Source organism: Hordeum vulgare, chromosome 1H (assembly GCF_904849725.1).
Source record: "Hordeum vulgare subsp. vulgare chromosome 1H, MorexV3_pseudomolecules_assembly, whole genome shotgun sequence".
Classification (NCBI taxonomy): Eukaryota; Viridiplantae; Streptophyta; class Magnoliopsida; order Poales; family Poaceae; genus Hordeum; species Hordeum vulgare.
In genome coordinates this window covers 405,431,038-405,456,003 of record NC_058518.1, presented here as the reverse complement: position 1 = coordinate 405,456,003, position 24,966 = coordinate 405,431,038, and positions in this window count along the sequence as shown.

Below are 24,966 nucleotides of genomic sequence, written 5' to 3'. Positions count from 1 at the left end.
GGGAAACAGAGGGGGGACAGAGCTGCGCTCACCCAGGGTGCAGAGAGAGGGCTCGCGTGAGGGGAGACACGCCGCGCGACGACGTCCTGCTGCAGAAAATTCGCCGGAGAGGAAGAAGGACCATCCGCCGAGGAGGTCGAGGCCGTCGTCGTTGGCGCTAGCTTCCCGCGGGAATGGAACCCCATGGGCGCCCGTGAGCTCCTGGTCCAGGGGGGGAGAAGGGGGCATCGGGCTACCACGCATCAGGCACTTGCCCGAGCCTGCCATGGTGCGGTGGAGCTCGGGAACTCGCCCCGACGGCGCTAGGAGGGAGAGGAGGAGGGGAAAACGGCGAGGGTTAGGGTTTCAGAGAGTCCGGGGCTGCTAAGTATCTCACACCACCCGCTCGGGGCTGTCTGATCGAGGGAAGAAACGATCTATGGTGGTCAGGGGGTTCGTACGTGCTGACGTGATCGAGGAGGAAGAAGCTGCCGCCAGCCAGGCCTGGGCCGATTGCACTCACCTGGGCCTGGTGCTCCCTCTCTCACTCAGAAGCCCTACCCAATAAAACATTACAGCGAAAATCAAATCACAGGGGCTAAAGGAAAATAGTTTTGGTGGAAACAAAAATATAACTGGGCTTTTAAAATGTTGCCACTGTTTATAAAAATTAGTCGCCAACCCGTACACTTGCACGGGCTAGTAGTATATCACTCTAAATACATAATATACCACAACAAAGGACTAAGTAGAAAATACTTTGGTTATTAATACACCTCCTTTGAGACCTTATGATCTCTCTGCTGAGTATGTAAAGATAATAATCCATAAGACTCATGATGTTTGTGCACATATTTTTCAGAAAGAGAGATTTTACAGTTGGATGGAACATATGGTGCACAACTATGTATAGAAATTGTAGGGCAACACATATGGTATCACAACTCGAGATGGAAACCACTAATACCGTTGTTATACCAAACATATGTACGCTTTCTCATTCTTCCAAAGCTCCACTAAGAATGAAATACACATTGCCAAAGGCAATGTGAAACAAAATACAAAAAAATACAAAAATTGTCGTGGAATTAAGATTATTTTATTTATCATTTTTATAAATGTTTTGAGAAAATAAGGCATACAGATACTTCTGGAAAGGTTGCAAGTCGCAAAATACATGATGTTTTATGTCGAGGAACAACATAGGCAACAACGCTAGGCAGAAAACGCAGCCCATGGCTTTTGAGAATGGCTATAAAGTCAAAAGTGTGCAATGAACCTACGAAGTAAAGACTAATTCTAACATTGTCTAGGTCCGTAAAGCATAATATAAAATAAGAGGAAAATAGTAATGCATTTTTTCTAAATACTTTTGCAATCTAATTATGAAAAAAAACGGAACACCTGTCATAATTTTACCTAGTTGTCGTGATCCAAAAATTTGCAATATCCTATAGTGGCCACGTTATTGTCTAAATATTGCTAATCTATCAGAATATTTGTTCTAAGGAGGATTACCACCCTAATGAAATGGAGAACTCTACTGCGCCATGTAGACATATCAATGGGTATAGTGAAGATGATTAGTAGTATCCCAAAATTAGTAACAACAAAACTTATTGGATCTAACACATATGTCAGAGGTCCTAATGATACTAAAAGTGTATCTTATGTAGATTGGGTACGATTTTCTGTAGCATAACTTAAGTTTCACTGTTATTGTCAATAAGAACTTATGAAATCCAGTCATTCAAAAAAATAGACCCATCTCAAGTTTTTTTTGTTCCCATAACAAACCAATAACGAAACTGAAGCAGCATGAATAGAATAAATTTTACTGCTGCAAGTAGAGAGATACATATATAACTCGTATACTTGATCACACCTCGTTACTATTGATTGCATGTTCTATTTTCTCTAAAGAAATTTGTTCATGGAGATTTCCTACACTCAAGCTAGGACTCAACTGTTAGCTGATGAGAAACAATCTGGCGGAGATAACCCTGCATCTAGAGTCCTGATATGAACCTAACTTAGAGGGCTATGTTTATTAGATAATCAAAATACCTAGTCTAAGGAAAACTAATCAGAAAGATATAAACAGAATCACGTGAAAGGCTATCATGTCCCCTTTGGGGTAAAAGTCAACAACATCAGCTTGGATGGGTGAATGGGTGATGACGGCAGCGCTGGCGGGATGGCCCTTCGTCTTGTCAGCTTGAGTTATAGAATCTTCATTTTCTTGTCACTTTGAACGAATAATAAATTGACCCAACATATGGAAAAAATAAAGCAAATTAAGAAAAATCAACCGTATTTTTTATGTAAAAAGGGGAGTTTAACATCAGGATACCTATGTAGCATGCTCTTGGTAGCCCTTGCAGGAGTAGAAAAAGGTCATCATCCACATGTATAGCAGCCAAATGAATAACTTACCAGAACTTGGCAAAATTCTACATTTAGTATGCAGCACTCCTGGTTGCATTTTGCTAGTAGAAATATATAAATATATTTTGAGGATCTTGGAGATAAATTAAAGAAATACAAATAGAGAAATTATGTACACATGTTTAAAAACAGGTGATCCCCTCGTTAACAAAACAATGGGTTTGCTGTAACATAATACATCGGTAATTTTCTGCATCCTGAAAAAGAAGCATGTATCACTACGGGTAAAGTATGCGCCACCCCATGAACACCCTTGCTGTTCATGTATCATCCGTACATGCATGTCCTTGCATCCATCGCTTCCACCAAAGTAGATTTTTTTTTTGAGAAGATCCACCAAAGTAGATGAGCTGGTGGACTTGATCAGGGCCGTTGTCTGCAATCTAGGCCTTCTTCCAGCACAGGTTTCTCGGATTGAACTCAACTCGTGAGGGAGAATAAGATTGAGGATTCTACACATAAAGGTATAGAAGATGTGGAATTAGATTGAGATTAACCATTATCGACTTAAGGAAAGAAAGCTACAACATAAGAGATGAGGAATTAGATGCAGATCAAGTATTACCGTGCTAGAGAAGGAAGGCTACAGAAATTTGCATGTCCTTGCATCCATGGCATCCACAAAATTAGATGTGTTGGTGGACTGGATTAGGGCCGTCCTCTACGATCTTCTCCTCCTTCCTGCAAAGGTTTCATGGATGGAACCCAAGCCGCGAGGGTGAGGAAGATTGAATATTCTGGACAGAAAAGTGTAGAAGATGGGGAATTACATGGAGATTAGCCATTATCGTGCTAGGGAAGGAAAGCTACAGCATAATAGATGGAGATTAGATGGAGATCTAATGTCGCCGTGCTAGAGAAGGAAAGCTACAGAAAATTTGGCAAGTTCAGCGTGGGAGATGAGAGATTAATGGAGATTACGTGGCATCTCCTCTTTTTTTTATAGAATGACATCTCCTGTTTATTGTATCAGGATTAAAGGAGAAGAAAATTATGTGATGATATTTCTTGTTTTAGGACATGAGATATCTTTTTTTATGGGATGATCTATTTGTTTTTTAACGGTGACTCAAGTCTTACTATTTTTTAGGAAATCAAGTATCGTGTGATATCTTTTTGTACGTGACATGTTCTGTTTAATGTAACTGATTAAAGGAGAAGGAAATTCTATGATGATATATTTACAATGAACTGCTTCAGGGACTTATCAGTGATTATATATTATTAGATTCTTATTGGTAGATCTGAGCCGTAATAATTCGGTCCCACCGGATTAACGGCTCCTAATTTCTGATTAACGTGGTAATTTCTTGAGAGTTTCTAATTAGTATAAGTATATAGATAAGTGGAACATTTTTAGAAGTCCAAAATTATATTCATCTAATTTAAATGGGCTCTGATTTTTAAATAAAATAAAAAGGGAAATAAAGTAGAAACCAGAGGGGTTGCCTCCACAAAATGAAAAGGTTTTTTTTAGGGAAAGATGAACATTTTTTTAAAGGGGACAAACAAAGCCTTTTAAACCTGCCACAAATTAACATAGAGAGAGAGAAGGGCTTTCTCCTTATGGAGCAACATGTGGGTTATGACATGCACTTGTTGCCCCCACACCTAAACAATCACTAAGCACATCAACACAACACTTGCACATCACAACAAGGACACCCACATCAACACAACCACAACAAAAGGGAAAGAATGCAATGTAAGAAGGCATGATGCACATGAAATGATGACACAAAGTTAGGCTCACCCCACATCACACCAACATGCCAAGGTTGCCATATAAGGAGGATACAAAAGGGGAGGGGAGATTGCATTTGGGCTGTCACAACTCTCCTACACTACAAGAGGATCTCGCCCCGAGATCCAAGAATAAAAGGGGGAGAGGATGAGAAAGAACAAGAGGTAAGAATTTAGTCGCTTCTTTGACAAACGAGTGAAACCAACGATCCTTGAAGGTTGCAAAGAGATGAGGAATGATATGAGAAAGAAACAAGAATTCGCGGAAAATTTTGGCAGCACTTCGGTAGGAAAATGGGGAAAAAATTCGATAAGAAGAGAGAATTAGACAATATACATAACAAACAACTAAATAGAATAAGGGAACACCATGATCTTGATAGAACAAGATGCTAGACCCAAATAGCAATAACACAATGCCTCTAGAACAAGAGAATATGAACTAGCTCATACGGAAGAAGAGAATGAAGAAAAGAATGACAACTATCATCACAATAGAATTGAAGATCCTCCGGACAGAGAATTGACGTAGTAGTTGGAAAACCAACAACGAAAAGAACAAGATAGTAGTGGGCTTATGAAAATCATCTCAGCATCCATGAGGTGACAACCAACCACTACAAGAACCAAGGATAGATGAAAGCAAAGATATCAAAACTTCTTACACCAAGAGGGTGCATTGAGAACTAGGATCAATGATAAGCACCATAATAGCAACATCCTTAGACAAGCTTTAGGTGAAGTTCAAACCAATATAGCTCAATGAAGAAATCATGGGTTGAAATATCTCATGATCAAATAATTTGTGGATTTAATTATCTCATTCTTGAAAGGAAATCTCTTGGAGGCTCCTACACTAACAAGAATGCTATAATACCACCTCAAAGGATGAAGGAAGAACAAATGCATTGAAGTGCAAGGGAAAGAATGCTTGAGGTACTCCAACAGGAATCTTGAAGATCACTTTGAGAAAAATCACATACTTGAAGAACCACCAAGATGAGCCTCCGTATCAAAAGGATGATGCAAGATATGAAGGATGAAAGAATAAGATTGAAGCCTTGCAATGATTTAGATGAAGCTTCACAAAGAGATACTCATAGACTTGGAACTTCAGAAAAGAAAGATAAGCACTTGAGAAAAGAATTGATATCATGAGCCACTCCGGAACAAGAATTGAAACCACCATGGAGAAGAATAAGAATTATGTTATGCCTATCCTTCATCAAGTTAAATTGATGACAAGCAACGGACTAAGCATACAACTTATTCCTCTTGAAAGAATCTTGAAGGGACAGAGAGATAAGCACCACTTGAAGCATAATTGAAGGAAGCACCGATAAGAATTCACAATTGAATGGGAACACCACGAATTAATGGAGATACATGAGAATGAACAGATCATAATCCACCTGAGAGAAGAAAACTTAAACAAGGCACCGGACAATCGAGAGACGAACAAAGATACAACAATTAAGAAGAATTGAGGATGAAAGCTGAAAGCTGAGAACGAAGATTCTTCTAAAATGATGGCCTTCGGAGGATCAAGAATGAAAACAACTCAGAGAAGCACCAGATAGCCAGAAAGAGATTACTCATGACTGGGAATAATTCAAGATGATGCGAGAAGGCTGAAACGATGAATCACGAAGAGAATGGACCAAGATTGAGAGAAACACTCCTTCGGATTGCAAGCTGAGAATGATGACGAGAACAACACCAAGAATTACTAAGACACTCCAGAATAGAGAAGAATGAAAGGTTGAGCCAAATAAGAGAATTAAATCGATCCTGAAGAAGGAATATGACTGATGAAATCCATACTTACGTCATAGCTGAAAAGAATTAATGATCTCCGGGAAAAGATTAAAAGAGCCAGGAAAGATCCTGGGAAAAACCTGTGGGTTATGGGCCCACTCAAAGAACCCACCGTTGAAAGGATTTTTTAAAAGAGAGATATTGCACCGGTATAAAGAAAACTTGATGAGGCTAGCACCTCGAAATAATTGAAAAGATTTGAAAACAAGAAACTCTGAGACATCTTCAACACACAGGATAGAACAAAGATGAACGAATAACAGGATAGGCTGATAAGAATCTCCAACATGGGAAAGAATTGCCGGGATGAATAGGATATAATGAACACTGATAGCTTGAACTGAATTCACCGGAAAAGATGACAAGAATGAATAAAGGTGAACACGAAGCTCGTGAGAATCTTCACAATGAATCACCGGGTAAGAGCGAAAAGAACAGAGAGTGGAAGCACAATGAAAAGAAAACTCCTGGATAAAAATTGAATCACTGAAGAAAAGGGTGGGAGGGCGGGGAAAAACAAAAGTAACTTGAGACAGATGAGATGAACTCCGGAAAGAATTGAGAGAATGATCTTGCAAAATTGGAAAGGATAGAATTACTTGAAAAGAGACACACCAGTTGAATGGAATTGACACCAGAACTCCGGTTGACCATAATTGATATGACAATTTGAATGAACAAAAGAATACGCATTCTCACATAAAAATATGAGAACACCTCTTCGGAAAGATCTGAAATCACCACTTGACATCGAAGCAACTTGAATTACCAAACTCCAACAAAACAAAGGGAGAGGCTTATGAAACAAGCCAGAACAAACTCATGAGAAAGATTTCGTCCGATATTTTCGTGGACAGGATCGCACGGGATCGAACCTTACGGTAGACATCAAGTGCAAGGCAGTGCACCCGACATACGAAGCGTCCCCGAGTCGTAGCAAGCTACAACGACTCTTTTAAGACACAACGAGAACCGTTGTAAGTTGACCGTCAACAAACGAATCCACTAGATGTCGAACCCCAACCTAACATCATGTATTTGTTGGAAGATTATCCTATAAGTAACTACTTGAATTCCCACCTAAGAATTCCCGAAATATCTGGTCATGCAATCTGGTACACGGATACAAGGAGTAATATCACACAACTCCTATACTAACCCGTCACCTGTATCACATCCGTCAACACACAACCAGAATCTCGGACCTTCATCTACAACAGACCCTCGTGATCACAACGATACAAAGTATGGCAGTACTCCCGAACAATCTGCACCAGTACTGGGGACATCGGGGTTATCTCGCCACTACTAGTATTGAAGCAATTACGAACATCCTTCGTTCTGAGATACTAAGAAATCTGAAAGATAACGATGTGCTCAAGAATCCCCTGGAGCTCAACTCCCCGGAAGAAAATCAAGTCAGACATGAGGCACCAAGACAGAACTCCGTCACATCGGCATCATATAGATTCCAAAAATATCCGCGTGATCCTAAAAAAATTTGAGTGAGAAGAGGAGTGGAATAAATTATTACGTCAAGATTCCTCACCAGAGCATAGAATAGGGGAAAAAAGAATCCTACTCTCCAATATATAACTAGACTCAAAGTAGTTTTCACTAGACTCGACTCGGCCAAGTTCGATCAATCAAGGGGGCTCCTAGGTTGGTACTGCTCTAATACCAACTTGTCACGCCCAAGATGCGACCCTATCCTCAATTTGGCACGAGGGCCTCGTCGGGGATAGAAGCGCATCTCGTCGTGTCGCAAGAGTGGATATCGTTACAAGTACATGTACTGAAAAGAAGAGGTATATATAGAATTGGCTTACACTCGCCACATGCTACATCAGAGTCACAACAGTACAATACATAAATATCATGAAGAAGAGCAGGGTCCGACTACGGACGAAAACAAACGAGAAAAGAAGAACGACGTCCATCCTTGCTATCCCAAGCTGCCGGCCTGAAACCCATCCTAGATCGATGAAGAAGAAGAAGAAGAAGCAACTCCAAATGAACAATCAACGCGCTCGCGTCAAGTAACCTTTACCTGTACCAGCAACTGGTGTTGTAGTAATCTGTGAGCCATAGGGGACTCAGCAATCTCATTTCCAAAGGTATCAAGACTAGCAAAGCTTAATGGGTGAGGCATGGTTAAGTGGTGAGGTTGCAGCAGCGGCTAAGCATATATTTGGTGGCTAAACTTACGAGTACAAGAAATAAGAGGGGGGAAGAACTACGCATAACGGACGTAACTACTGATGATCAAATGAATGATCCTGATCACATACCTACGTCAGACATAACCCCACCGTGTCCTCGGTCGGAGAAGGAACTCACGAAAGAGACAATCACGGTTACGCACTCAGTTGGCAAGTTTTAATTAAGTTAACTTCAAGTTATCTAGAACCAGTGTTAAACAAAGTTTCCACGTTGCCACATAACCGCGGGCACGGCTTTTCGACAGATTTAACCCTACAGGGGTGCTCCAACTAGTCCATCACAAATTACCACAAGCCGCATAGAAATCCTCAATCACGACACTCGCGATCTCGTCGGATTCCTTAGTGGAAAACCTCAACTCTGAGATTACCCAAAGCATCACCGGAATCCCGATGCACAAGATATCTCGTCAAAGGTAAAACTAATCCAGCAAGGCCGCCCGGCGTGTCGACGATCCCGATAGGAGCCGCGTATCTCGTTCTCAGGACACGACGGATAAGCTACGCGTACGGAGGCCTGATAGAAATCACCCATGTTTCCCTGGGTTGGCCCCGCACAGTGCTCTGTTTTGGACCAGCACCATCAGCACTAGCCCTCCCTGTATTATGTGAAATTACTCCTCGGGTTCATGACGCCCTGTGCTTTCAGTATTAACAAAATTATTATGTTGGGCAAATGTAGTACCAATGTTGGCCCTTGCCAGACCAGCTTTAGTCTAAAACGAATTATCAAGGGGGTCCCCATAACAACCCCGATCGTGTTAGGAGTGCTCAATTATGGAACATAACACCGGTAGCCGAAACTAAGGGGGCAAAGGTGGAACAAAACACCAGGCTAGAAAGGCCGAGCCTTCCACCTTTTACCAAGTATATAGGTGCGTTAAATTAAATAGCATTTAATATGGTGATATGACAAGGAACCCATGTTATCACATGGAAGCAACTGCACCTGCAACTAGCAACGCTAACAACATGGTTAAGCAAGCGGTAGCATAGCCAATCAGTGGTTTGCTAGGTCGAACAGGTTGGAGGTTATCATGGCATTGTGGAGAGGCTAAAATTTAACAAGTGGTAGGCAACGAGACATAAACAATAGCATCGAAATAACTAGCATGGCAATGATAGTAATGGTATCTGGGGAAATGGTCCTCTTGCCTGAGATCCCGCTTGTGAGAAGAATGAGTCGGTGAAGCAGACGAACCGGCGTAGTCGAACGGATCCTCACTTTTCCGACACGCTTGCGGAACTCTAACGAGACGAACCAAATGGAAACAAGAATCAACACACAATATTCACCATAGCACATGCACAACCGGATGCACTACCCTATATGATGCATGGATGCCCAACCCCTAATGATGCACTTAAGCCATCCTACATCGGTAAACAAGTGCCACCTCATCATGAATTGACACTTCAGCACGACTGCCCAAAACTGGAAACTACTACCTCCATTGCATTCCTTGGTTCTCCTACCCCAAATCCATATATTCCACTGCTATATATGCATGCAGAAAACACCAGAAACAACAAAGGAAAAACTACACACGATCAAACTCCGTTAATAACAAGAACAGAGGATGTTCTTGATATGCCAGATTTGGCATATTCCTCTTCTGGAATATTCTAGATTTGGATATACAAGACAAAACTAAATAAAGAAAATTCATTTAATCCTCAGGGGGGTCCCACTGGTCATACACACCAGGGCCCCTAGTATGGCATGTGGGCTCTGGACCCACTAACAGGGAAAAAATAACCTAGGAGTAGGGGGACTCGAACCCACTACCTACTTGCAACACAACAGGGCAATCACCACTGAGCTAGGCTCGGTTCACCGCCCTAACATGGGGAGTAACCTACCTATGATACCTATGCAGGTAACACAACAACTTTTAAATAAAACCCAAATAAAAAGGGGCGCTCGACCTACTGGCACTGTAGTGGCTCGGTTGCCACTACGATGGTGAAGTGTTACTGCTAGAACAGGGACAGAAATGCACATATGCACACTCTGCTAGCTAGCACAGGAGAACAAAAATCGTAGAGAATAAAAGGGGGTGCTGGGTCTCGAACCCGAGACGTTGCGAACGAACACATGCTCGATGCCACTACGCTACCGTGGGGATTCTTTCTTAAGAAGGGAGCAAAACAGATCTAAAAGAAAACATGGGGCGTCGCTGGAGCAGGGAGACGCCGGCGACTACGACGCGCGCCAGAGCCACTCGCCTGCAGGCGCATACGGCGTGCATCCACGCGATGCGCTACGTCCCTCGCGGCACTACATAGAAGGCGCGGAACCTACGCCTATAAGACGCATGCACGCAGAGCTGCGGCAACTCGCGCATCCTGCCGGTGCAACTCCGACAGGTCGGCGCCCACGCGCAACATCGGCGACCAACTGCACAGAGGGAAACGGAGGGGGGACAGAGCTGCGCTTACCCAGGGTGCAGAGAGAGGGCTCGCGGAAGGGGAGACACGCCGCACGACGACGTCCTGCTGCAGAGAACTCGCCGGAGAGGAAGAAGGACCATCCACCGAGGAGGTCGAGGCTGTCGTCCTTGGCGCTAGCTGCCCGCGGGAATGGAACCCCATGGGTGCCCGCGAGCTCCTGGTCCAGGAGGGGGAAGAAGGGGGCGTCGGGCTACCACGCATCAGGCACTTGCCCGAGCCGGCCATGGTGCGGTGGAGCTCGGGAACTCGCCCCGACGACGCTAGGAGGGAGAGGAGGAGGGGAAAACGGCGAGGGTTAGGGTTTCAGAGAGTCCGGGGCTGCTAAGTATCTCACACCACCCGCTCGGGGCCGTCTGATCGAGGGAAGAAACGATCTATGGTGGTCAGGGGGTTCGTACGTGCTGACGTGATCGAGGAGGAAGAAGCTGCCGCCAGCCAGGCCTGGGCCGATTGCACTCACCTGGGCCTGGTGCTCCCTCTCTCACTGAGAAGGCCTACCCAATAAAACATTACAGCGAAAATAAAATCACAGGAGCTAAAGGAAAATAGTTTTGGTGGAAACGAAAATATAACTGGGCTTTTAGAATGTTGCCACTGTTTATAAAAATAAGTAGAACATTTTTCGAAGTCCAAAATTATATTCATCTAATTTAAATGGGATCTGATTTTTAAATAAAATAAAAAGGAAAATAAAGTAGAAACTAGAGGGGTTGCCTCCACAAAATGAAAATGTTTTTTTAGGGAAAGATGAACATTTTTTTAAAGGGGAGAAACAAAGCCTTTTAAACCTGCCACAAATTAACATAGAGAGAGAAGGGCTTTCTCCTTATGGAGGAACATGTGGGTTTTGAAATGCACTTGTTGCCCCCACACCTAAATAATCACTAAGCACATCAACACAACACTTGCACATCACAACAAGGACACCCACATCAACACAACCACAACAAAAGGGAAAGAATGCAATGCAAGAAGGCATGATGCACATGAAATGATGACACAAAGTTAGGCTCACCCCACATCACACCAACATGCCAAGGTTACCATACAAGGAGGATACAAAAGGGGAGGGGAGATTGCATTTGGGCTGTCACAGTAAGTGATCACATCTTGAGAGCTAGCACGATGGTCAACCCACGCTATTTCTACTGCGAGGCCGCGGGGTTGAATCCCGGTGCGTTATCCTTTTTATTCCTTGCGTGCAAATATCTGTGCAAATTGGCTCCCTTCCCGAGTATGCCCGGTCCCGCACGTCTCTAGGAGCCTCTTGTTATTATTCCCACACGTGAGGTTGGTACAACAGGCCCCACACATCATTGGTAGCCTTTGAGAGATGTTGGTCCTACGCATCAAGTCGATGGGCCTATAGGTGTTGTAGGCCCCACATGCGAGGTTTGTAGAATGGATCCTACACAACATTGAGAACCTGTGAGTGGTGTTGGTCCCACTCGATGGAGCATGTCCCACATGTCAATGGGAGCCTTTGGGTGGTGTTAATCCAACGCGTAAGATTGACGGGTCACTATTTAAGTGCTAAATAGTGACATGTAACTGAGAATGACACCTAATTATGCCATGTAGGCGAGATTGTTGAGGTGTCTGCCAAGTCATGCCAAATTAAATCATCGTAAAAATTATGACTATCTAAGTTGGTCATAATTGACAAGAGATAACACTATATATGTTGTTGAAAATTTTATGACCATTTCGTGTAAGGTAATTACGACCTTTCTAACCAAAATTGATCTTTATGGTTTAGGGTTTGGACCCTCCAAATATCTTACGACAAATTGGTTCGAAATGGTCGTATATTTATGACCAACTCACCCATAATCATTAAGAGAAGGTCACAAGTTAACATATTTCTTGTAGTGACTCGATTCTGATGGCCGCTCTCCTAAATCATCGCAACATGTCCAACACCAGTGCTTGTTGTCTCTGTGATGCCGACGATACTTGAAGACACGTACTTTTGAATTGTGCCGTGTCAAGGACCACGTGGGCACTATCTTCAGAACTAATAGTTGACATGCTGAGCACAAATGTTGATGACAATGCCAAGAGATGTTTGTTCTTCATGCATGAATCGCCACCACCGATGGAGTTTACTACGTTCGTAGTCACCCTATGGGCAGCGTGGGGAGCACGGCATAAAGTAGTGCACAAACATATTTATCAAAGCACCTTTGCGATACACGTCTTTGTGCAATCTTACGTGAGTGAAATGAACGCCATAGGAGCCCAGCCATCCAACTCGATAAGATCTTCTGGTGTGCGCCTAATGCATGGATTGCACCTCCACTATGCTCGGCAAAGATCAACGTTGATACTGGAGTTGGGAAAGGACGACGTTATAGAACACTAGGTGCGATTTTCTGAGACAAAATAGGGCTATTCCTTGGTGCTCCGACCATTGTTTATCAACCAGTTTCTGATCTGATGACGCTTGAATGTATGGCGATCAGGGAGGCCCCTAGCAGATGATCTTTATGAGAGGAGAGTAGCCTCGAATTGCAAAGTGGTGGTGCACGACATTCGGGACAGAAGCCCTACAATATGTAGAGCAATTATACATGAAATTATAGAACATAAGTTCACTTTTCAGTCTTGTAATATTAGTCATGAATGTAGGAGCTCGAACGTCGAGCCTCATAATGCCATAGGAGCCTAGCCATCCAACTCGATAAGATCTTGTGGCTCACAATGCCTTATCCCTATCGGCTGGCCGGCACGTTTGGTTGGATTAGTCGAAAGGACTTTCTTTCGTCCATGTAAACACTGTTGAAGCATCTCGAGCCGTTTGGCCCCCCAGCGCACCCGGTGAATCCCTTTTGGCGTTGCGCCAACGCTTTTTCACCCTGGGGGCGAGCGAGTTTCCAGTCATGCCCCCGTGTTTCGGCCCACAAACGCCTACTAAATCAAACTTGTATTTCCCACTGCCAAAAATATGCCACTAGTTCGGCAATCATCATGCCACAAGTCGGTGATCAGCATGCCACAGTTCGGCGATCAAACACACCCAATAGTTCAGCGATCAAAAGGAAGGGATCATAGGCATGAAAAGAATCAAATGACCGGCTCGACGTAGTGCGGCTCCTCTGCCGCAGGACTGGCACGGGTCGGGCTCGTCGTCGGCATAGTCGGGCTCGTCGTCGGCGTGGTTTCTGTGCTCGGGCTGGGCGTCGTCGTTGGTGTTGCCGTCGTGGTCTACGTCAACGTGGGCATCTGGTTTAAGATGAGGCCGTGCTCCGCGAGGTACCACACCTTCACCTGCTCGTCCATCGTCAACATGTCTGCCACCATCAAGAATGCCAGCTCGATGCTCCTCTTCTTCGCGGTGTTGTTGGTCCTGAGAAGGTCGAGATTGACATCCTGCTTCGTCATCAATGCCGACCACCACGCGTAGGATTTCTCCTTCCTCTTGGCGGTGTTGTTCTTGGTGTCGACGACGCATTGCTCGATCGAAGATTGCAGCCATTCGGCAGAGGGCTCCACGTCCCCCGCCACCCTGGATTTTTGGTGCCATTGGGGCGCCCTTCTGCTGTAGCCGGGGAACGTGCGTCTGGATTGTAGATCTCCTTGGCCTTCGTGAGAGTGAGCTGAACTTTCCTCCACTTCTCGCACGACTCGATCCTAGAGAACACGTGAAGGAACTTGAACTCTTGGTCGCTGTTGTCTTAAGGGTACATGGCAAACATCCGAACCATCTGCATAGCCACGGACAAAACGTGTTGGCAAAGTACATGGCGACGCGAAGAACTGGGGCTGGCGAACTATGTCCATACCTGACCCTCGACGTTGGCACCGCTTTCCAAGCGAGCAGCGACCTCCTCGACGATCCCATGTCAGCCCGTCTGGATCATCGCCCAGTGGTTCGCCATGGCCTTGCCGCTGTGGTCCATGTGGATGTTGGCGAAGTCGGGGTCGACTAGGTTACGTTCGTCGAATGTCGTCTTGACTCTCCCCTAGTACGTGTCGATATTCTGATTCATGCCGGTGATCGGGTCGATGATGACGGTCGTCCATGCTTTAGCAAGGCACTCATCTTCCTTGTACATTCACTAGACACGGGGTCGGTGTGGCTAAACTGTAGCGCCGAGCCCGACACGAAGGGAAGGGCACCACGGCGCAGAGGCGGCGCAGGTGAGGCTGACGAGTACGCCGACGGTGAGTAGATGTACTCGATGTTGAGGCCGGCGTTGAATGCGGGGGAGGGAATACGCGGGTCGTGATTAAAGCCGGTGTTGGGGAACGTTGCATGGAAAACGAAAATTTCCTACGCACAGGAAAAACCTATCCATGGTGATGATCATCTATGAGAGGGGAGTTTGGATCCACATACCCTTGTAGATCGCTAAGCGAAAGCGTATATAACGTGGTTGATGTAGTGGAACATCTTCACGATCCAAATCGCAGCATGTCCAGTGATCTCATCACGACCCGTCCCGTGGTACCATCACATCCATCCCGATCTAGTGCTGAACGAGTGTCACCTCCGCAGTACACGTGCAGCTCAATGACGATCTCCGCCTTCTTGATCGAGCAAGTGAGACGAAGAGGTACCCGAATCCTCTGGCAGCACGATGACGCAGTGGCGATGGTGGTGGAGCTACTCCGGTAGGACTTTGTCGTACCATACCGAACTAGCTACGGGGTGTCACGAAGTGGTGGAGGGAGAGAGGACTGCACTATGGCTTGGGGTGCCAAAAGCCTCTCTCACCTCCACTATATATAGGAGGGAGGGTGGGGGTGGTGCCCTAGGGCAAGGCCCTAGGGTTCGGCCGAACTAAGAGGAGAGGGAGGACTCCTCCTCCAACATAACTTGGAAGGAGTCCTCCTTCCCAATTCGGTTTTGGCCCTTTCCTCCTTTCCTTTTCTTCCTTTGGCCGAAATAGGTTTGCATGGGTTGGCCACCAGCCCACCAAGGGCTGGTGCACCCCCTTGGTCCTCTTTGGTTCTCTCCCAGGTGGGTGGAACCTCCCAGTAGAACTCCGGAACCCATTCGTCACTCCCGGCACTTTACCGGTAATGCCGGACAACCTTTCGGAAGCCAAATGGATACTTCATATATATCAATCTTCGTCTCCGGGCCATTTCGGAAACCTTCATGACATCCAGGATCTCATCCAGGACTCCGAATAACCTTCGTATACCAACATGAATAATTCAACTATACCGAAACGTCATCGAACCTTAAGTGTGCAGACCCTGCGGGTTCGAGAACTATGTAGACATGACCTGAGACACTCTCGAGTCAATAACCAAAAGCAGGAACTGGATGCCCATATTGGCTCCTACATATTCTATGAAGATCTTTATCAGTTGAACCTCTGTTTGAAGGATTCAGTTAATCCCGTATGTTGTTCCCTTTGTCCTCCGGTATGTTACTTGCCCAAGATTCGATTTTCGGTATCTCTATACCTAGTTCAATCTTGTTATCGGAAAGTCTCTTTACTTGTTCCGTAATACAAGATCCCGTCACTAACTCTTTAGTCACATTGCTTGCAAGGCTTGTTTATGATGTTGTATTACCGAGTGGGCCCCGAGATACCTCTCCATCAAACGAAGTGAGAAATCCCAGTCGTGATCCATGCCAACCCAACAGACACCTTCGGAGATACTTGTAGAGCACATTTATAGTCACCCAGTTAAGTTGCGACGTTTGATACACACAAGATATTCCTCCGATGACCAGGAGTTGCATGATCTCATGGTCATAGGAACAAATACATTGACATGCAGAATACAGTAGCGATAAACCGATACGATCATATGCTATGTTTATAGTTTGGGTATTGTCCATCACATCATTCTCCTAATGATGTGATCCCCTTATCAAACGACATCTCATGTCTATGGCCAGGAAACCTTGACCATCTTTGATCAACGAGCTAGTCAACTAGAGGCTCACTAGGGATAGTGTGTTGTCTATGTATCCACACATGTATTTGAATTTCCAATCAATACAATTCTAGCATGGATAATAAACGATTATCATGAACAAGGAAATATAATAATAACTAATTTATTATTGCCTCTAGGGCATATTTCCAACAGTCTCCCAATTACATTAGAGTCAATAATTTACTTCACACCGCTATGTGATTGTAATGAATCTAACACCCATACAGTTCTGGGGTTTGATCATGTCTTGCTTGTGAGAGAGGTTTATAGTGAATATCTCTGATTCTTTTAGATCCGTGTGTGCTTTACAAATCTCTATGTCATCATGTGGATGCTGCTACCACGCGCCATTTGGAACTATTCCAAATGGCCGCTCCACTATACGAATCCGGTTTACTACTCAGAGTCATCCGGATTAGTGTCAAAGCTTGCCTCGATGTAACACTTTACGACGAGCTCTTTTATCACCTCCATAATCGAGAAAAATCCCTTAGTCCACTAGTTACTAAGGATAACTTTTGACCACTGTCCAATAATCTATTACTGGATCACTTTTGTACCCCTTGACAGATTCATGGCAAGGCACACATCAGGTGCGGTACACAACATAGCATACTATAGAGCCTACCGCTAAGGCATAGGGGACGGCATTTGTCCTTTCTCTTTCTTCTACCATGGTCGGGCTTCGAGTCTTACTTAATAGTCACACCTTACAACACAGTCAAGAACTCCTTCTTTGACTGATCCATTTTGAACTCCTTCAAAAACTTATCAAGGTATGTATTCATTGAAAGTTTTATCAAGCGTTTTGATCTATCTCTATAGATTTTGATGCTCAATGTTCAAGTAGCTCAATCCAGGTTTTCCTTTGAAAACTCCTTCCAACCAACCCTATATGCTTTACAGAAATTCTACATCTTTTCCGATCAACAATATGTCAACCGCATATACTATCAGAAATTCTATAGTGCTCCCACTCACTTTCTTGGAAATACAAGTTTCTCATAAACCTTGTATAAACCAAAAAACTTTGATCACCTCATCAAAGCGTATATTCCAACTCCAAGATGCTTGCTCGAGTCCATAGAAGGATCACTGGAGCTTGCATACTTGTTAGCATCCTTAGGATCGACAACACCTTCTAGCTGTATCACATACAACCTTTCCTCAAGGAAACCGTCGAGGAAACAATGTTTTGACATCCTATCTACAGGATTTCATAAATAATGCAGCAACTGCTAACATAATTCCAACAAACTTTTAGCGTCGCTACGAGTGAAAAAGTCTCATCATAGTCAACTCTTTGAACTTGTCGGAAACACCATTGTGACAAGTCGAGCTTTCTTAATGGTGACATTTACCATCATCGTCCGTCTTCCTTTTAAAGATCCATATGTACCTAACAGCCTTACGACCATCAAGTAGTTCTTACAAAGTATACACTTTATTTTCATACATGGATCCTACCTCGAATTTTATGGCAATAAGCACCGTTGTTTTCTCCCTGGTGGCAATAAGCACATCCCCTAGTCTCGTGTTTCTGTCACTCAAGCTAGACATCGAGGGGCCTGAATCCACAATCATGCATAACGCTCCCTCTTGGAGTTACGATCTACTACTTGGCCAAAGCAATAAAAAGCAACAGAGAACATGCAAGAATCACTAAGAAACATAATATAAAAGGATAATAAAATATATAACTCATAACAATCTGAACATAATCTCATAATCCATCGGATCCCAACAAACCGATCATAGCAATAGCAAGAGAATTACATAGATGCCTTGATCATGTAGGGCAACTCACAAGGACTAACCATTGAAGCACAAGATTGGAGAGAAGACATCACTTAGCTACTGGTCATGGACTCATGGTCCAAGGGAAACTACTCACAGCACATCCGGGAGGCGTACATGGAGGTGGAGAAGCTCCCGGAGGTCAATCCTCCCTCCGGCAGGGTGTCGGGAAGAGGTCTCTTGACGCTCCCGATCTCGAAAGTGCTGCGGCGGCGGAACGATGGTGAAATTTGCTATTCCAGATAGTCTGTGAGGGTTTCCTCACGGAACACTAAATATAGGCCAAAGGAGGGCACCAGAGGAGGTGGGTGACACGTCCATTTTGCATCATGTTTTCATGTTGATATTTATCGCTTCTTTGGCTGTTATTTCACTTCACGGTACAATTCTTATGCCTTTTCTCTCTTATTTTGTAAGGTTTACATGAAGAGGGAGAATGCCGGCAACTGGAATTCTGGCCTGAAAGTGGAGCAGAGTTGAGATACCTATTCTGCGCAACTCCAAACGCCGTAAAAATCAATGAGGATTTTTTTTCCAGATTTATAAAAAGTATTGGGCCAAAGAAGTGCAAGAGGGGCGCCAGGGTTGCCCACAAGCCTGCACGGCGCGGCCACCCCCCCAGGCCGCGCCATGAGGGCTTGTGGGCAGCCTGCTGGCTCACTGGCTCCCGTCTTCTACTATATAAAGGGTTTCGTCCAGGAAAAAAATCAAGGAGGAGCTTTTTCATGGTTTCGCCATCGCCACGAGGCGGAACTTGAGCAGAACCAATCTAGAGCTCCGGCAGGACGATCCTGCCGGGGAAACTTCCCTCCCGGAGGGGGAAATCGTCGCCATCGTCATCACCAACACTCCTCTCATCGGAGGGGACTCGTCACCATCAACATCTTCATCAACACCATCTCATCTCCAAACCCTAGTTCATCACTTGTAACCAATCTCCGTCTCGCGACTCCGATTGGTACTTGTAAGGTTGCTAGTAGTGTTGATTACTCTTTGTAGTTGATGCTAGTTGGATTATTTGGTGGAAGAGTTTATGTTCAGATCCTTGATGCTACTCATTACCTCTCTGGTCATGAATATGATTATGCTTTGTGAGTAGTTACTTTTGTTCCTGAGGACATGGGATAAGTCATGCTAATAGTAGTCATGTGAATTTGGTATTCGTTCGATATTTTGATGTGTTGTATGGTTTTTTCCTCTAGTGGTGTTATGTGAGCGTTGACTACATAACACTTCACCATTATTTGGGCCTAAAGGAAGGCATTGGGAAGTAGTAAGTAGATGATGGGTTGCTAGAGTGGCAGAAGCTTAAACCCTAGTTTATGTTTTGCTTCGTAAGGGGCTGATTTGGATCTACTAGTTTAATGCTATGGTTCGACTTTGTCTTAATTCTTCTTTCGTAGTTGCGGATGCTTTCGAGAGGGGTTAATCATAATTGGGATGCTTGTCCAAGTAAGGGAAGTATCCAAGCGCCGGTCCACCCACATATCAAACTATCAAAGTAACAAACGCGAATCATATGAACATGATGAAACTAGCATGACAGAAATTCCCGTGTGTCCTCCAGAGCGTTTTTCCTCCTATAAGACTTTGTCCAGGCTTGTCCCTTGCTACAAAAGGGATTGGGCCACTTTGCTGCACCGTTGCTACTTTTGTTACTTGTTGCTTGCTACGAATCATCATACCACACAATCACTTGTTACCGATAATTTCAGTGCTTGCAGATATTTCCTTGCTGAAAACCACTTGTCGGATCCTTCTGCTCCTCGTTGGGTTCGACACTCTTACTTATCGAAAGGACTACGATTGATCCCCTATATTTGTGGGTCATTAGTGGGCCCCACCCAGGCGACCTCCTGGCGCGACCTGGGGCCTGGACGCGCCAGCAGGCCGCCTGGGAGGCCCCTGGCCCCCCTTTGTCCCTCCTTCGGTGATCCCGAAGCTTGTGTTTCGCTGATTTTTTATATATTTTTTTGGATTTTTTCGGGCTTCGGAAAATTGGGTAAAATCCCCTGCAAAAAAGACATCAGCGGACATAAACTGGCACTGGGTGCACTGAGTTAGTAGGTTAGTCCAAATATGTGTAAAATGATATAAAAGTGTAGTAAAACATATAACATTGTCACCCAAAAGATCATGGAACAAGCAGAAACTATAGATACGTTTGGGACGTATCAACATCCCCAAGCTTAATTTCTGCTCGTCCTCGAGTAGATAAATGATAACACGATAATTTTTGTGGTAACATGCTAACACACATATAAGAACTTCAAAGTAAAGCAAGTGAGATATGCAATTCAAGTCAAGACAATAACAAGCAAGAGTCTATATCTAGTATTGAATTTAGCAAAGTAAGAACATAAAGGTGCAAGAGCTCTCGCTGTCCGTGACTCGAATGTCTCCAAATGGTGTTTGCGTGCAAGAAGTGGGAGATGGGTTCAGAGATAATGTTTTTAATTGAGAACTCAATCTACTAAACCTCACACCTAGTCTCCTTTGGAATCTTATTTTGACCCATCCCTAGACCACTTGTCAGGCACAAGTCAAAATGATCCTCTCCCTTTCGATTTTGAGCACTCATGCAATGGATGAGCGTAAGCAAGATATGTTGGCACTTAGGATGGCAAATAGAATAATTACGGGGAAGGAAGAAAAAGGTGTGAAAGGCTCACATCAATTAGGACAACCATAGGCGAGAGAAAGCCAAATGATAGATATGATGTGAGGAGTAGGGATTGCCATGTAACGGATGCACATATGAGCTAAGGTAAGATCTCCAATGGAACTATTGGGGATGCATCCAACTTGTTTGGTCATGAAGAGCTAGAGCTCATTTGAGGAGGCTCGTCATTGGAATATGCAAACCAAGTTCTATAGTGTAAGGATCCCCACATAGTTATTCATGAATGATAATCTCTATGTAGTACCAATATAGTAATGGAGTACGAGTGTGGATATTTCAAAAGGAATAGTAATGTTGCCCCCTTCTCTCTTTTATTTTTTTTATTTTTTTTCATGGCCTCTTTGGCTCTTTCTTTTTATCTCTCATTTGTCCTTATTGGGATCTTTTGTTTGTCCTCTTTGGGATCTTTTCCTCACTTAAGGGAAACACTCTATATTTTACATGAATAGAAAGAAAAATAATCACACTTTATAAGAAGTACTCAACATAAAGACAAGTGAAAACTATCATGATGTGTGCAATGTATGCCTCTGCCAGTGTAGCAGGTTATGCAATGATACTAGCGCGTCATGTAGCAGTAATGAGGGCAAGGCCCAACTAGCATGCGGCTCTATGATCAAGCAAAATCATGTATGACATGAATATCAAGTCATGAGATGATGGATGTTACATGCCAATGTATCTCAGAAAGGCTATGGAAATGCCTTAATAGGTAGGTATGGTGGCTGTTTTGAGGAAAGATATAATGAGGCTTATGTATGACAAAGCGTATCATGTCATGGGTTTGGATGCACCGGCGGAGTTTTCACCAACTCTCAGTGTGAGAAAGGGCAATGCACGGTACCGAAGAGGCTATCAAAATATGGATGGTGGAAGTGCCAACAATCAAATACTCACATTAGTCCGAAGAACTCATACACTTATTATCGGTAACTCTCTATCTAGTTAGGAAATTCACAAAAAGACAAGTACCCCGAGGAGGAATGTTTGGGAGTTTGGTTATCCTTGCGCATCCTCGACTCATGGTAACGTGAGGGTACTCTATATATTCCAACCCCTCCAGAGGTTAGCGGTCAATTTAGTAGCTAGAGTTCTCAACTAATTTTTTATTTTTGAAAAACACACGGATTTCCCAAAATACGATACCTATCACTAATAGGATCAAGCTCTTGGCACCAATAGTCCAAACATTACTCAAATCAATACCTCAAAACTATCGCAAATTACTACTATACTTAAATAGCAACCTCAGTTACCTACTTATGCAAGACACACAACTAAGTGCAACAAGCCAACTCTCTAAACAAGATAAGCATTATAACTCAAGAGAGTTCCAAAATCAACCTAAGTGAAATCTCTTAAAAAGATAAGCATGAAAGCTAAGATCTAAGCATGACAGTAGCTACGAAAAGATGAAGAACACACAAAAAGAATAAGCATGAAAACCTATGTTGTGTTCTAGAGTGGAATGGAGCGTGTGTCTCTCCCAAACAAGGTAGTCTAGGTTCCGACTTGTTATGAACAACAAGCAAAACTAAAAAAACTAAAAAGAAAATAGCGGGACGCTCCAAGCATAGCACATATCATATGAAGTGATAAAAATATTGTATGGGGATGGACGACCTGATGATTTTTGATAGAGAAGGGGATGCATGGGGGCATCCCCAATCTTAGACGCTTGAGTCTCCTTTGAATATTTCTTGGGGTGCATGGGGACATCCCCAAGCTTGAGCATTTGACACTTATTTATCTTCTTTCATCATATCTCCCATCGGAATACTTGAAAACTCCCTTCATACAAAACTCATCATAAGATGATTAGAGTAGTTAGTTCCCTTAATAAAATTATTCAATGACTGCTGAAAGTAAAGATTTTCATGAAAATCTATTGCTTCTCATAAATGAAAAAATATTTATGCAAATAAAAAAGCAAGCTTAGGATTCGCAAAACAATGAAAACACAAAACATGGCAGAATCTATGAAAAACAGAACAACACGTAGTAAATAATTTATTCGGGGAACTTATGCAACTCAAATCAAAAAACTCAGAACAGATGCCAGAAAGAAAATTATATAGACCATGATGTCACACAAATTCAGATCAAAAATATGAACTACTGAATTTTTGGCGATTTTTTCGTCAAGAAGACATAATTTTGTTCTGACAGCATGTCACACTTTTTGAACTTTCTTGCAATCGGAGGCTATAACTTGGCACAAATCTTAAAAATAAAGATACAATGACGTTGCTATAGTAGTAACACACAATAAGACCACTAAAATAGAAAGTAAAAATATATTGGTTGCCTCCCAACAAGCGCTTTCTTTTATGCCTTTGAGCTAGGCATAATGCAAGAAGATCAAGTTGTATCAATTGAACCATCATCAAGATCATCAAAGAGCTCTTCAATAATACAACTCGTCTTAAGAGGACTCTCAAAGAGAGACTTAGTGGCGACACTTCTAGGAGCAAAAGCAAAGGTAGTAAGACCAATTGGAATTTCATTTCTAATCTATTTAAGAGAGGTGTCTCTTCCAAGGTCTTCACAGTTTCAACATCCTTAGCAATAGGTATACTTGTTTTGGGTTGAGGAACCTTGGGTACGTTAACAAACCTAGGTCCCTTCCTTGTGGGGGTTTCTACCTTTTTATTCTTGATGGAGGATAGAGTAGTTCCTAAAGTTTCAAAAATATCCTCGATCTTATCAATCCTAGAAGGATCCACATCATGGGATTTAAGGGTCTCCAAAATTTTGTAAATTTTGTTCATGGAGCTATCAAGCCTATTTAAGTTCCCTTGAATCCTATGATCTACTTCATTAATATTACTCATGCTTGGCATCTCTAGCTCTATTTTCCCAAGTTTACTCATAACATGAGAAAAAGTGATATCATCCTTTATGTCAACAATAGGTGGGATTCCAACAAGATTTTCCATAATGTAAAGAGCCTCCCCAATGGGAGTTTCCAAGAAATTCCCTCCTATTGTTGTGTCTAGAACAAACCTATGCCAAGAAGTAATACCTACATAAAAATTTCTAAGCAAAATAGTGGTGGATTGCTTCTTGGTGGCTCTATCTTGAGAATTCTTAATTCTATACCAAGTGTCGTGGTTTTGTCACGGCAGATGTCCTCGTGAAAGGACTTAGTATTGGAGCCATCGCACTTTGGTGGCGACTCAAAGGGGTTGAACGGGAGTGAGACAGCGATTTACCCAGGTTCGACTCCTCGTGAGGAGGTAAAAGCCTACGTCCTGCTTTGAGTTGTATTGATGGAGTCTCGATTACAAGGAGGGAGTAACTCGCCAGACCTAGCACTCGATGATTTCTAACCTCCCTCTTCTTCCCTGGGACTCGCCTTTATATACAGGTCGAGTCCCTAGGGTTTACAAGGGTACTTTCCTTTCTACAAACCGTGACTCTTACGATCTCTAAGTTGCCATCTTTCCAAAGCTTGGAAACCTTCCAGAAGTTGTAAACCGTCATACAACCTTCGGTCTTGCCAGGCCAAGGCCCGAACCATGCTTAGATGAATCGCCAGATTTGGTGACCCGGCCCAACTAGGGCGGGTTATCAATAGATAACATCCCCAGCATTAGGCCCCAGATTGACTTGAATTTCCTTCACGCCAATATTCTTACTGAATTAAGGGCGATTCATTTTTCATCCTTCTTTATACGCCATGAACTTAACCCGCCATCTGATGCGGAAAAACTTAAGTCGCCAAACCATTTCTCGTTGGTACCTTCTTATCCCTTGAATTCCGGAAAAGATAATGACGCAATCCCAACGGATCCTTTAGTATCATTATCCCAAAAATTTCGGAGCGCCATCATGGCGAATCTTTATCTTTTGGTGGTTCCCGCTCGCGGCGCCTCGATTCCAGCGCCTGCCCTGTTAAATAGGTGGGGGAAAGGA